Below are 13,260 nucleotides of genomic sequence, written 5' to 3'. Positions count from 1 at the left end.
TCAAATCTCTCTCTTCCCGTATCTTTATTTAAAATAACGGAAAAGTATGATCTTTTTATTATTAAAAACAATCCTTGAAAAATTGGACAAGCAAATTAATAAATAAATTTTTTTGCCGATTAGTCGGCTCGGAAAAACTAAACTAAAAAAACAACTAAAAAATGTGCGTGTTGATTTAAATAAATGAAAGTTGCTACGCAAGAGAACACAAAATAGTTTTTAATCTCTAAATAAATAAACTTTTGCTGACTAAACCTGCTCCGAGAAATTTAGTCTGAGCAAAGCATCAGAGTGCACCTCCGCATTCCAAGTTGCAACCCCCGAGAGCCGCATGAACTCGATGTGCCCGGTCAGAAATATGCCACCCGGCTCTTTTGCCTCAAACCCAGGTAGCAAAAGATCTTTGATAAAGATTGGGGGAGTTTTCAAATTATTTTAAAAATGTTTTCAGACATCCTTACAGGGCAATATTGTTGATGGTATAGGGAAAAAATACTTTGGCAATATTTTCGAATTATTTTACAGAAATAATCGTTCAAGTTATTTTAAAGATATTTTGTAAGGAACTTAATTTATTACACTCGAGATGAAAAATGTTTTAAAAATGGTTTCCGCAAATATTTTGAACTTATTTTTTGGAATGATTTACTTTTTGCAGTGGGGGTAAAGTGGGGGTATTCCTGCCCAAGTTTCCGTCTGCCGTTAACGGCTAAAAGAACGGCAGAAATAATTTTTTCAAGTTCATATTCGGATGTGACGCCGCCGCATGATGCTTGCGTGAACGGAACGCAAGGTGTGATCGCGAACTCGGAGAATTTGCACCGACGCGCGTGAATTGAAGCCATCATTCAGCATTAAAGTTAATCCAGGTAAGAATTATCAATTTGTATATATGTAGTGGTTGCGGAGCCGAGCTCCCACTCCTTTTTCATTTTTAGCCTAGGGTATTGTTATTCATGATTGTTAGAAATTCGTTAATTCAACAGAGAGAGAGATTTTTAATTTAAATTAGTTTTCGCCGGACACACGAGCCAACAAGTCGCATCTTAAGAGTTCCGAGCGTTTAATTGTGAAGGACCCGGCTCAATCGGGTAATTCTTTTCTAATTTTAAATTGTTCTTCAAGCCAAATCTCTTAAAATTGTCAATTCTAAGTCGTTTATCAATTTTGTTTAAAGGTCCTTGTGAACTGTTATACTAAGTCGCCAAGAGACTAGCTGTTTCAATAAGAGAAGAATTGTTGAAGATTCCGCAGGGTTTCATTTTCACCTCCTAACCCTAAATATATGAATATTTAACTGAAATATCTGCATTTACGTATGTTATGATCGTTAGATGCCGTAGAATTTTCCTGTCAGCGGGAACAAAGGGAATTCTCAGAGGTACCATCAGGACTCAAGATCTGCGAAAATATCCCCCGACCCGTGATTGCCAATGAGAAGCGCTTATTTGGGGGCAAAGAATTTTCGTCGGCATCCCTGCCTACTGTTTATGCTTGGTTGGCATCATCGGTACTTGGCTCCCAACGTTGTATTTAGCCCTTTTTCTGTGTGAAATTCATTTGCAAATATTTAATAAAAATTCATGAATGTTAATTACTCTTAAACTTTTGTTTCCTTTTTTGACTTAAAATAATTTGATGGTTCCGGCACATTGCTTGTTCAATGGACTTAGCATGTCTGGCTCAACATGAATGCCATCCGGATTGGTACAAATGATGATTTGAACAAATCCTCGGTGGCATAATGTTGACTGGACATGCACGTCCGTGAGAGCTGCAAGAACAAGCGCTGTGTCCGCCATTTTAGAGAATCCTAAAAGTAAACAAAAAGAAAATAATTTCAAAATATTGTGAAAAGATTCTCAAACGATTTCCAAGTGATCTTCAAAGTGATTCGATTTCTGTTGAAAATTTGTTCGAAATATTGCCAAAAGATTCATAAAATATTTTTAACATATTTAGAAAGGGTCTCTTTAAATATGTTTAAAACATTGAAAAAGCGTTACATTTTATCAGTTATAATGATTTGAAGAGTTTTTTTTAATGCAAGAAGAAATATTGCCAAGGAGCAGCTATTATTTTAAAAACATTTACACTATTTGAGAATTTTCAAATCTATCTCTTCCCGTGTTTTAAATATTTAAAATAACGGAACAGCATGATCTATTATTAAAAAATTCCTTAACAAATTTGACAAGCAAATTGATACATTATTTTCTTAGGTGATAAATAGTTGGCTCAGAACAACTAAATTAAAAAATGTGCATGTTGTATAATGGAGTATAAATAAATAAAAGTTGGTACACATAAGAACATAAAGAGTTTTTAATCTAAATAAATACCATTTTCGCTGACTAACACTGCTCTGTGCACTCGAGTCCGAGCAAAGGATCGGTACGCACCTCCGGGACGGGAGAGCATTCCTCCGAGAGCCGCGTTAACCCGATGTGCCCTTTCAGAAATATGCCACCCGGCTTTAGCCTCAAAAGCTTATTAATAATATTAACCGATTTCTAGTCCCGAAATAAGTCAAAAAACTAATTATATGCAAGCATATTGCATTAAATTTGAAAAAAATGTACAAAGCTTTAGATTTAAGTTCCAAAGATAAATATATTCAATATTCGTTCACAAAAACCCCATATATTTCCTGCTTTTTTCAAAACTATATTTGAGCTGATTTAGAAGATTGTTGCTCTCTTTGGAAAAGGCTTGCATCTTCGCAATGATCTGAAATTTACAACTAGTTAACCGTCAAAATTTTACAACTGCGACCTAAAAGTATCAAGCAACAAATAAATTTACAAAACGCACAAAAGAATAAGAAAAATAATTTCTAGTTTTTTTCTTTTCCGCCATACCCTATAGGAAATTTTTCAAACCTTTCTGTTCCCGTGTCTTAAAAATTTAAAATAACGGAATAGTTTGATCTATTATTATTAAAAAATACTTAAAAATTTGACAAGTAAATTGATAAATTAATTTTTTAGGCGATTTACGTAGGCTCGGAACTACTAAACTAAAAAAAACTAAAAAAATGTGCATGTTGAATAATGGAGTATAAATAAATAAAATTTCCTCCGCTAAAGAACATAAAATATTTTTTAATCTAAATAAATAAACTTTAGCTGAATTCAACTACTCCGAGCAAAACATGAGAACGCACCTCCGTGACCGGAGTGGCTTCTCTCCGGGAACCGCATTAACTCGATTTGCCCGTTCAGAAATATGCCACACGGATTTGGCCTCAAAAGCTTAATAATATTATATAAAACTTTTCTGACCCTCCGGTACTTCCTTTCTGCTTCTAATTCCATTTACTATTAGTATTAAATATTATTATCTTTACCAGACTTTATTTGGACAATTTCTTTAAAATTTTGTTGTATAGGCTCTCATGACTTTGACCGGTTTTTTCATCCCATTTCCTTGTTATATAATATAAATACACACAATGTTTCAAAATATGGCATTATTTTGTCTGGATTCAACCTGTGACGCCTGGAAAATATGATTTTATGCTCAAATTTCATCCGCTTCACCCGGAAATTCACTCACTGACTTCAATATTTCTGCACGCCATTGCCAAATTTCTGTGGAACACACAACATTTTAATTTTAAAATATACATATTATGTTAAAGCCCATTTTATAGGCCTTACTTTTCCACCGATGCATGATGCCCAGGCCCGGGCCAAACCCCGGTGGGCCGCGGCCCAAGTGGGCCGCCCGGACCTCCCAATATTACCTGTTCAAGACCTGACTGTCAAGCTGCCCGCGTTCGGGGCTTTCGCGGCCCATATTTTTTTAGTGGCTTTCCCGTGTTGGGACTGGAGGCAACACAATTTCATATTATTCAATTCTTTGTTTTGGCTAAAATAATTTCAAAATCAAAGGAAAAATTTTAAATACATAAAAAAATTGAAAAATAAATTTTCATTTTCGTCACGTAGGTTGCATGCCCACCGGGCCACCGCTTTAGCCGTTCGGCCCGCTCCTCATTTAATTCATTTTATCATATCTTGGGGAATAAACAAACGGGAAAAACTACCATATCCTTGATTTTTCTGTCTGTGCACACAGGAATAAAAATTAAACCGAGAGCTTGATCAGGCACTATAGGACTCGGCGGCACCCACTTCGAGAGTGAATAATTCGCTTTGCGTGTTTTAAACTAGCGTGGAAACTGTGCTTTGGGCTGCGTTTTTGTTACATTTGGATTAGAGAAATATGCCAACAAACGGCCCAAGGAGCTGAAACTTCTTTCTTACCATTTTCGAAATTTTGACCTGCGGCTTGCGTGCCTGGCGAACTAAAACCAAATTGGCTAACCAAAATTTTGCCAGGCTGGCTGATGTGAGTGCTCTAGAATACGTTTCTATTTTTAATTGGAAGTCGAATATTTAATAAAATTTGAAGAAAAAAATTGATTTGAACAAAAGGTAAAAAGGTTATAATCGGACAAAAATATTTTTATTGCTCTGAGGCTCTGAACCTCTGACAAGAGTGAATTTTGAGCAACACACAGATCTTAGCAATAACGCAACCTTATTCAACTGTCGAGTTTTCCCAGTTTTCCAAAATAATTAGGCCAGAGCAGGTCGATTATTGATTTATTTAACGTCACTTCATCCATTTCAGATGATATATATTTATACTGCACAACTAAATAATCCGTACAGTTAAAAATCAGTTGATATGAATGGCAGCTTCCTCGGTGAATAGCGAGCTTTATATTTTTCCGTATTTCTACAGAAATATCCTGCTCAACTAGTTTTGGATACTGGTTGTATGTAGCCCTAATTCATGAGCTTCCTGTTCCTGTCACATCCTGAGCAGGATAATATTTCTGTATAAAAACGGAAAAATAAACAGCTCAACTATCAGGGATGTATTTGCTTTAATAATACCACCCGATTTTTTTTCACCACTGGTTTTTAACGGTTTCTACCACTCAATTTTTACCAATTTCATGCGCAAGAAATTCAAGAAATGAATTTATTCCATTTTCCCCTTGTGAAAATCTAAGATTTTCGGTCGGAAAAGGTAAAATTTCCTCTACTGTATGATTTTTTTTATTTAAAATTCTATTTGCAGCTTCAAATTCTCCAAAAAGTTATCTAAAAGAGCAGAGATTGGAGGTCAATTGGACGCGATTTTTCAGCGTAGAAATTTTTAGGTGGCAGTTATATTTGCTTAAAGTACTTGTTAATAGATGGTGAAATTCCAAATTTGAAGCTCGGGAATGGGGGCGTTCCCTATTTTTTCGGTATCTAAAAAATACCCAAAAAACGAATTGTGTGAATGAATTCTAAACTGCAACTCTTGACTGCATTGAGGTATCACCTTGAAATTTTCACTGCCCAACCTAGTTTTTGATCCTGAACAACTTTTGCATTTACAAAAAAATCGCAGGTCGAAGGTCAAGGACACCTTTTGCGACCTTTTTTTGAAAATTCAAAATTAAGGGATGATAGCCCCCTACGATTTTTTTGGGGTTCAGGGCTGAAATGTAGCCCGTAAAATTCTACACAAGTACACCAAGTTTCATAGGTGCAATCGCGATACTTTTGCTGCAATTCGAATTTGAAGTTTGAAAACCTGCTCGAGGCCGGTTGACCGCGCGTGCACTCAGAGCAGCGAGTTCGCCTCTCGTTCTTCAAGTTGATTTTTTTCGCATTTCACTTGCTTAGAAACACCAATGGGGCCTAGGGTAGACCAAGGAAGGTCGAAATCGACCTTCAGGGTCTGTCCCTGACGTGACCCTGAGATCCGAAATATCGAAAATTTCCAATTTCATCGAACTTGGTGTTCTTTAATAGGTTTTCACCACCGTAGAGCTCAAATATACAGCCAAAACTGCCGAATTACAATCCTGAAACCGGTTCTTGAAGTAATTGTGGTAGCCATTAATCCAGACGTGATGTGTGAAATGGTCAAAATTTTTAAATTTTTAATTTATGGAAGGTCGATTTTGACCTTACTTGGTCTACCCTAGGCCCCGTTGGTGTTTCTAAGCAAATGAAATGCGAAAAAAATCAACTTGAAGAACGAGAGGCGAACTCGCCGCTCAAAGTGCATGCGCGGTCAAGCGGCCTCGAGCAGTTTTTCAAACTTCAAATTCGAATTGCAGCAAAACTATCGCGATTGCACCTATGAAACTTGGTGTGTTTGTGCAGAATTTCACGGGCTACATTTCAGCCCTGAACCCCAAAAAAATCGTAGGGGGCTATCATCCCTTAATTTTGAATTTTCAAAAAAAGGTCGCAAAAGGTGTCCTTGACCTTCGACCTGCGATTTTTTTGTAAATGCAAAAGTTGTTCAGGATCAAAAACTAGGTTGGGCAGTGAAAATTTCAAGGTGATACCTCAATGCAGTCAAGAGTTGCAGTTTAGAATTCATTCACACAATTCGTTTTTTGGGTATTTTTTAGATACCGAAAAAATAGGGAACGCCCCCATTCCCGAGCTTCAAATTTGGAATTTCACCATCTATTAACAAGTACTTTAAGCAAATATAACTGCCACCTAAAAATTTCTACGCTGAAAGATCGCGTCCAATTGACCTCCAATTTCGCGAATAACTGCGCGCTGCGTTTTTTTAAATGTGGGTCTTTTGCAACCCTGCTCTCTATTCACCGAATTTAAAAGCAGCTGCCTTTAATTTCAATCGAAAATTATTCAATTTCGGGGGGGGGGGGGTAATGGGCTGCGGTGGCTCGGTGGGCCTCCAAAATCAACAGTCCCCGGTAAAAAATTTGGTGCCAGTCCGGGCCTGTCCGCGAGTGCAGAGCAAACGTCGCATTCGGTTTTAAAATTATATACAGCTGACAATGACGAGCTACCACACATACCATGGCGTTTATAACAATAAGTAATGAATTCCTGAGAAACTAGATTCTATAGCTCGACGGGGAATCATCAGTATTATTAAGAGTGCGTATATATCTCATAAATCTTTCTCGTAAATCGTCATTGTAAACTTTGACTTCTTGCAACCTTAAGTATTATTAAAGGCCGCCTTGGGTTTCAATTTTCTTTTGTGACTCCGCTCTCAATGTGTGGATTTTCAGAACCCCGATGGTTGGGGGCTGGGGGCGTCTATACCACACGCATCCTGTTGCTGCATTGTTGACTGTTTATTGAAAATATAAAATGTCAGTTAAAATTTTAGGAAGGGTCTGTTTATTTCATTCCCTTCTCCCCCCGCAGATGGACGAGAGGGGAAGTAACATTGTGCAAGAAAGTATGCGGCTGCGCGTTATAAAGGTTTTATATATAGACTCGGCTTTAAAACGAAGTCCAAGGTGAACTATGTATTTGTGCAACAAAAATGCCATCAATTCTTATTACTTCTAACAATAAGAATAATGCCAACTGACACTTTTATGGTACGTGCATGCTGAAATGCAGTTTGGCTGCACATCAATATCTCATCAGTTTGTTGCCCTCTGTCAGCTACATAAGCTTATATATACCTATGTATTATCTGCATAGCTATTTCATGATAATATAAATCAGGCAGGTGCACACCATCCTATACACTGCAAGTCAGGGGTGAGAAAATGTCACTGCGTGGCAGTGAGAAAATCTCACCCCGCCGTAAGTCACTATACCTGGGGTGTTAAAGGTGAGTTTTTCGCACCGCGCAGCAGTGAGATGCGGTGGGGTGATTTTTTCTCACTGCAGCGCAGTGTCATTTTCTCACCCCTGACTTGCAGTGTATCTACGTCGCAATATATATCTTGATGAACATTTCACATAATATGCTTCCCATATTTCTTGACTAAAGAACAAAGATTTTAATTTACTTATTCCGAAATAACTTAGCAATTAACCAGTTGTATAAACCCTTAGTGATTGAAGCCGCCAACAGATGGCGCAACCATATATACTTTTTTCTTAAAATTTAATTTTAAGGCATTTCCGCTGCGATTGTTAGACTCAATCTATAACTATACTTCATTTGATTTTCTTTCTTATGACGAGCTGAAAACCAAAATCGGTTCAACTAATCGCCGTAGAACCGTCAAAAATATGTTTTATTTCAAAAAATAGTTTTTTTTATCACTCTACGGCGATTGGCTGAACCGATTTTGGTTTTGAGAACGTCAAAAGAGAGCATATTAAGTGATGAAAGCACAGTGGCAGGATTAAGTCTAAAAATCGCAGCGGAAATGCATTAAAATTAAATTTTTAAGAAAGTATATCCCCAGTGGCCATTCCACGTGGACTCCACGGGGATCCTACGTGGATGATCCACGGATCCCACGTGGAAACCACGTGGATGGTCCACGTGGATTCCCCGTAGAAATTGTCCGCCCGAAATACGTGGTATCCACGTGGATGATCTATGAAGATTCCACGGGGATAGTCTATGAAGATTCCACGGGGATGATCTATGGAGATTCCCCGTGGAACGGCTACGTGGAATCGCTGGGGATTTTTCGTGGATCGTGTTTCATTTTTCTGGGTAATAATATCGCAAATGGAATTCATTCATTAGAATTTTAAAATTTGTATTTATTACTTATACAATTTCGATTACAAAAAGATGACACATGCACAGTAACAATAGATCAATACAGAGAATTTTATCAATTTACAGTAAAGTGTCCATAAGGTTATGAGAAAAAAGAGAAGACAATGAATTAAGAAATCTAAAAATTTTAACATTCACAAGCTTCGAAAACCCCTAAGTGTAATATTGCTCCCGAAAAATGGTGCCAGCTGTTACTTTTTTATTTTAATGCACTTCCACTGAGAAAATAAAGACACATGATCTTACCGCTCTGCATTCAAAACCCTTTAATTGATTTGATTTGATGTACTAAAAGCAAAAGTCAGTCTAGCCAATCACCTTCGAAACGTCAGATTTGAAAAAAAAATATTATTTCCATGTTTCTACGGAGATTGGCTAAACTGATTTTGGTTCTCAGAATCAAAATAAATCATTTCAAACCCATGAAATATATCAGCATGATTATATACTTGACGTCAGTCGATGGGAATTTAAAATGGAAGTATACGGCTACGCCGACTTCGAAAGGCTTACACAAATAGCCAATTTAAAACCTATAATGGCTATAACAAATATTTGATATAAAATTTTCAGCTGTCAAAACGTTTCTGGCAAGAAAATTCAATGAATGAATGTCAGCTCAAACATAAATTTATTGTACACATACCTGTATTCACTAAATTAATGTTTGGTATTTAATTGAAGTTTAATACCAACATTATTACAGTGAATACAAGTATGTGTATGCCAAAGATATTAGCCTTAAAATGAATAATCTATATAAAATACAACAATTTAGCTTTTGGCTGAGGCGGCTCCGGTGGCGGTCGTTCAAAAATAGCCTCACTCAAAAACAAAAATACACATGAATCACTCAATCTTCCTCAAAGGTGTGGTCCAGCAATTCCAAATCCTGTCACACAATTATGTAGCTTTTCGTCTTGAGCTCCGGAGTCGCTTCTATTCCATCCAAGTAATAATTAGCACCAGCAGACTCCAGACTGAAAAATAAATTAAAATTGTTAATATTTGTTCATTATTGCGCCAAAAATTTAACTGCTTACCTGGAAAATGCGGCATAAGTTGAGTGCAGGCTGGAATCAATCGTGCTGGAAGCTTTTCCCATCCATGACTGTGTCTGACATCCTCGGCCTGATCTGCCTCAGCCATAGTATAAGTATACAAGCCTACAGACACAGACATAGAGAGGATGATTATAAATATATGTAAAATGATAATTTTGGTGTAGGTGTACCTGTTAGCTTGTTTTGATCTTGCACCCAAGCTGCAAACCAGACATCCTTTCAATAATTACATACACATCGCAGAGTTTCAGGACACAGCTTGCTCAAGTTGCATTGTTGTCACACAAAAAGTCAGCCGCTGGCACAGGTCTGCAAAAAACACGGCCAAATAATTAATTACAACGGAACGAATTGGCTTAAAACCAACTGAACTAACTACATTTATGTAGCTGAACTTTTAAACAGCGGCGAGAACATGACGTAACAAATAAATAATTCCAAGTCCTTACCTTTGATTTGCGGCATCTTTGCTGGGAGGGTTGAACAGGACAGGATTCGGATTTCACTGCAATCACTGACTTAAGAACATTGCTGGTCGACTTAGTGGCGAAATTGTGGCCGAAAACTGACACTAATTACGCGGCGGCGTCGTCCAACGGCTTTTTCGTTGCGCTCGGCTCGCGCGTCCGCGCGCTCGCGGTCGTCTGTCAACAAACAGCAACAGGCAAGCGGCAGCGCTCATTGGCTTGCTGCGGCCAGTAAGAGTGCGCGCGCTTTTCAAAAGTTTGAAACACGGCTGCGGCTATTCTGGCGAGGTGGCGAGTGTAGATTTCAGAATATATTTGGAAATATTGAGTTTTCTGAGCTAGCAATTAACTTTGATGATGGTTTATTAAATAATACTAACAATTTAACGTACCTATAGGAAATACCAACGAACCAAAAATGTTTTAAGTGTCCGGGGATTCATCCACGAAAACTCCACGGACACTTAACCAATTTCCAAAATTTAGAAATTTAAACAAGAATGACATGACCAATGAATTTAAAAAAGCGAAAAGGGGCAGCTCATGAACTGAACAATTTGCTTCAAATACATGCTATTTTTCATTTTTGCGTTAAGAGAGTTCCGTGGATCATTCGCGGATCATCCACGGAGCATCCACGGAGACCTTTCCACGAAGTGAAATTACACAAAATTTTAAAGAAAAATCAAATCAAATAGTTTTGGAGAAGCACTTAATTCATTTACCGATTATTATTCAGACACATATATTGATTATAAACACATGCTTTTGGGAAATTGGGGATCATCCACGTGAGTTCCACGGAGCATCCACGAAGACTTTTCCACGGAGTAAAATTTTAAAAAATAATAAAAAATTAAATAAACTAGCTTTGGAGGAGCACTTAATTCATTTACCGATAATTTTTAGACACAAAAAATGTTTTAATGACACGATTTAGGGAAATTGGGGATCATCCACGTGAGTTCCACGGAGCATCCACGAAAAATTTTCCACGATGGGGAATTTTACAAAATTTAAAAAAATCAACTAAACTAGTTTTGGATGAGCACTTAAAATTCATTTACTGATAATTTAGACACAAAAGAGTAATGAAAAACATGACTGGGGAAATTGGGGATCATCCACGTAAGTTCCACGGAGCATCCACGGAGTTCCGGGGATCGTCCGCGGAACATCCACGGAGCATCCACGGAGACCCTTCCACGAAGTAATATTTACAAAAAAATTAAGAAAAAATTAAATTAAATAGCTTTAGAGGAGCACTTAATTCATTTACCGATAATTTAGGCACAAAAAGAGCTTCAAAAACTCAATTTGGGAAATTGGGGATCATCCACGTGAGTTCCACGGACGTTAATTTTACCCTAAAAACCCAAAAATTCAAACTAAATCTGCTAAAAAATGGTCAAATATCGAATGGGAAAGTATTTCCAAATGAGTGCACTAGAAAAAATGGCAAAATAGGTTCGTGGAACTCATCCACGTAAAATCCACGGACGAGGTTTCGTGGTGGCAACGTGGATGGCCACTGGGGATACGGTTGCGCCATCTGTTGGCGGCTTCAAAATCACTAAAGGTTTATACAACTGGTCAATTGATAGCTGGCGGGTCTATTGTAAATTTGTAAATTTCTTACAATTTACATCGATAATTTTCTAAGTGTTTATTAAATAGTTCAGAGCAGTGAAAGATTACCAAAATAGACATTTTTCATTTATCTTGAATTTTATTTTGCAAGCTCATCTGGTTGCCAACTCATGAAATTTATATATTGTCAAAGATATTGAATGATATCTTGGTCATCTTGATATTTATTGGCTACTTGCATGTTGCAAATTAGGGTTCATATATGAAAGCAATAAAATACAAAACCCGACTATAGATCCTCCAAATACACACCTACCCTTTTAATAGACCCTCCCTTTTGGAACGTAACTCTGCTGCTTTACTCCTCCTATCTCCCCAATTTTAAGGGTGTTAACCTTTCTAGAAATAGTAGTAGTCAGAAGAAAAGATATCCACTCCCCTTGAAAGCCCTCCCTTACTTAAAACGAAACCCTGATGCCTGACTCCTCCCCCATTCCCGCGCGCTATATTTGGGGAGTTAACATTTTTTGTATCAGTTGGCACTATTATAAAGGAACAGTGGATGGGACTAACTTGAAGGTTGATGCGTTGCAAGCGTGTAAGATCAGAGAGACGAGCTTGCAACGCAGCACCCTCCGAGGGTGTTTAGCCCGTGCACATATTTAAGCTGGGCAGCAAAAGGTGGCGCGCGATGCTTCACAATTAAATAAGTAGCACGTGGCAGACTTTCCCTTCGCAGCAGAACGCTCTTGTGTGCTTCGACAAAAACGTACAACTGGCGTGATCCTGGGGGCGCATGAAAAATCAAGCCGTGAACACTCAACCACCGCCGCGCTCTAGAGAATGAACTATTCATTTTTTAATAGAATAATAAAAAAGTAAAAATATCTGAAATCTACACTATTTCATTCTAGTTAAATTTGTAACATTTAAGTCCCTATAATGAGGATAAATGAATCAGAGATCTTTTGGTTTCGCTCAGACAATCGCTAAGCGTTAAGAAAATAATAATGTCAGTACTTCACTTACTCATTTGACTGGTTGAAGTTATGGCAACTGTATGATATTATTAACAAGAACAAGAAGAAAGTATTAGTCCTGCTGTCTCTTTCAGGGATTCATGTATGTTTTAAGGATGCGGTCAGTTAGAAAATTTAACTTATTTAATTTTTGACAATAAATCCACAGTTTATAATGTGCATTTTTTATCGTATTATTTTTTTTAACATGCCGAGTAAAATTTTGTAAATAATTCTCATTGTGGTAGGATGAATTTATCTTTTTCGTCTTTTTCAATACACGCATAAAGTCTATGTTTTGAACCTTAAAGTAAACGCACTACAAAAAATAGAGTAAAGTCGTCAATGCGTGCCGTATGCAAAAGTGAATGATACATCTTCTCATTATCTACAATTAAAATTTATGTGATTTGATGAGCTGTGCGCAATATTTACGGCACCAAGACGGTGGCAACGCCTTTTCCCAGTATCGTTTGACAAAAAGGGTTGGAATTTTGATATTTGCATCAATTATTGAGCAATGTTTGCAACGCACTCAAATTATATTTCTGTTTCTCTTGTGGAAAGTTGCTGGGAACA

General features: G+C 37.4%; 1 long non-coding RNA gene across 1 annotated transcript; it reads right to left on the bottom strand.

Moving 5' to 3' along the window:
- Nucleotides 1-8,211: 8,211 nt before the first annotated feature.
- On the bottom strand, nt 8,212-11,606 carry LOC135947156 (uncharacterized). Its single transcript, XR_010575596.1, has 4 exons — nt 10,055-11,606; nt 9,776-9,914; nt 9,585-9,707; nt 8,212-9,521 (listed from the first exon to the last, which is right to left on the bottom strand). It is a non-coding gene; the product is annotated as an uncharacterized LOC135947156 (long non-coding RNA).
- Between the last annotated feature and the right edge of the window lie 1,654 nt (nt 11,607-13,260).

This window comes from Cloeon dipterum, chromosome X (assembly GCF_949628265.1).
Source record: "Cloeon dipterum chromosome X, ieCloDipt1.1, whole genome shotgun sequence".
Taxonomy (NCBI): domain Eukaryota; kingdom Metazoa; phylum Arthropoda; class Insecta; order Ephemeroptera; family Baetidae; genus Cloeon; species Cloeon dipterum.
The sequence above is the reverse complement of the archived record's forward strand: the minus strand, read 5'-3'. Positions and strand labels throughout refer to the sequence as shown.